A 2,190-nucleotide genomic window follows, 5' to 3' on the forward strand; every position below is an offset into this window, starting at 1 on the left:
TTTAGGAAAAACTGCCATCTTTTTAATGGTAGTCATAAATTGACCTCCCTCCCCAGTGATTGACAGTAGAAAGCTAAGTAAAACACAGGCAGCCCATGAGCAGCCTGTTTTACACACTCTAGATAAAAATAAATGGGTTCCTACAGTAGCAAAACATTTGTACAAAAGTGACAGCTGAGGGTTCAGCACGTAGACAGCCTGCCGGGGAGGCACAGGCAGCCCGTCCCTTCGGATCACGAGAGGGGGTTAGAAAAGGTAGGGGAAGTAGCAGGCAGACTCGCAGCACGAGCCAGCCCATCTGCAATCCCAGGACAGCAGAGTCCGGTGGGCTCACCAAGAGCCAGCAGGGGATGATGGCCTCCCGGCAGATTTCCAGACCCTGAGCACGTCCCAGCTCAGCCCTAGTAGCCCAGAAGTCTTTTGGCCTCTTCGCTCTGGGCCTGCAGGATCTCACTAGCATACTTCTGGAGGAGTTCCATCTTCTTCCTCCGCACAAGGGCCTCCTCGATCTCTTGCTGGGATGGCACTGGGACGTGGGCGATGAACTTCTGCTGCCAGTCCTCACCTCCTTTCTCCTGGCTGCCTTCCTCATCAGACTCCTCCTCGGTGACAGCATATATGTTATCTCTTCCTCTTCTTCTTCCTCCTCCTCCTTTTCTCCTCTCGCCAGCAGGGCCTCTTGCTCGGCTTTCCACTTTTCCACCATCCAGCCCTGAATTTCTATTCGTATTTCTGTTCCAAAGGCACGATGACACCGTCATCTTCATCGAGGTAACCATAGTATTCAAAATCGATTGCTTTCATGAGCTCAGCACGTGTCTTTCTTGGAGGAGGAAGAGGTTCTTTTTCAAAAAGCTCTCTGACACCAGGCAAATCTTTTGCTGCTGCGAAGTACTTATCACCTCATTCCTGAGACTTCTTTCCCTTCATGATCCAGCATTTTAGGGCCAACTTTTCCATAATCAGGACCGCCCAGCTCCTTTATCCGCACTTCCCAGTGTCCTTTCTCTCTTAGCAGTTTGTTAATTTCATCATTCATGTCACGAATTCGGAATTCACCTAAACCAGCATTCTGAATTTGAGCCACTTTTTTAGAGATCTCTCCAATGATTTGTCGTCTCCACTTCTCAGCTTTGGGCAGCTCAGTACATTCTGAGGCAAGGAAGGGTCTTCGTTCCTTCACTTTTCCCTCTTCCAGTTGAGCTTGGCAAAATCTTGCTAAGGCCTTCATGGCCTTTTCTGCATTTCGGGCCATGGTTGAGTGAGGGCACCTCCCTGGAGCTGGGAGGCCCCAGCCCCCGGAGCTTCACTGCCTCGGCTGAGGCTGACCCTGGTGGGAACAGAAATACTCTAGGTGACTGCACCACCCATTTTTCTCAATGTTGATAATTTTAAATCATAAACTTTTTCAACTTGGAAACACAATTTATTATAATCCTTACTTAAAACTTTTTGAAGTTCATGTAGATAAACCAGAGAATGTTCATATTTAGTACATATTATTCACTAATTTTATGTATATGTGTATTCATTCAGTCATTGGATAAATATTTATTCAGCACCTGTTATGTCCCAAGCACCGTGATAGGCTGGGGATATAATGATGCACAAGAGAAAGTCTTTGCTTTTTACATTCTAGCAGAGATGATGGCAATTAACCAATAATCATATTCATATATACTTTATTTCACTAATTCAAAGACACTTTTAAAAATATTTTAATGTCTAAATGCAGATGTATCTTATAATAACTATTGACCAGGAAATGAAATCAATATAATTTTTATTGTCTGACAACATGGTGAGATTGAGAAAACACTACCAACAAAACTTGCATAATGAGGGTTAACTGCTGAGAAGAAAATCTTATAGACAGTAGTGTAGGACACCCTTATCAACAGTCCTCATGTCACTACATATTGTATTGTGCTGAAAAACACAGATGTTGATAATACTAAGTTGAAAATATAGCTAGAGAAATTGGATACTAAAATGAAGTTTTAGGTACATCATCACCAATTTCTTTCACTTGCATTTTCCTTCTATGAGTATGCAAGAGAGTGATACATAATTAAGATAAAGATCTAAATTAGTTTCAAAGATCTCTTTTGTTAAATATAAAATGGCAATTGTCGGCATTAAGAGAGGATTTTGTTAGTAAAATGGGTAGTACTTTTTCAATAGTGATTG

General features: G+C 42.6%; 1 pseudogene; it reads right to left on the minus strand.

Annotated features, from left to right (window-relative positions):
* Positions 1–366: 366 nt before the first annotated feature.
* On the minus strand, positions 367–1,276 carry LOC123835985 (pre-mRNA-splicing factor ISY1 homolog; annotated as a pseudogene).
* Between the last annotated feature and the right edge of the window lie 914 nt (positions 1,277–2,190).

This window comes from Mirounga angustirostris, unplaced genomic scaffold (assembly GCF_029215605.1).
Source record: "Mirounga angustirostris isolate CCGP_5_RB_7025 unplaced genomic scaffold, mMirAng1.0.hap1 SCAF_12, whole genome shotgun sequence".
Lineage (NCBI taxonomy): Eukaryota > Metazoa > Chordata > Mammalia > Carnivora > Phocidae > Mirounga > Mirounga angustirostris.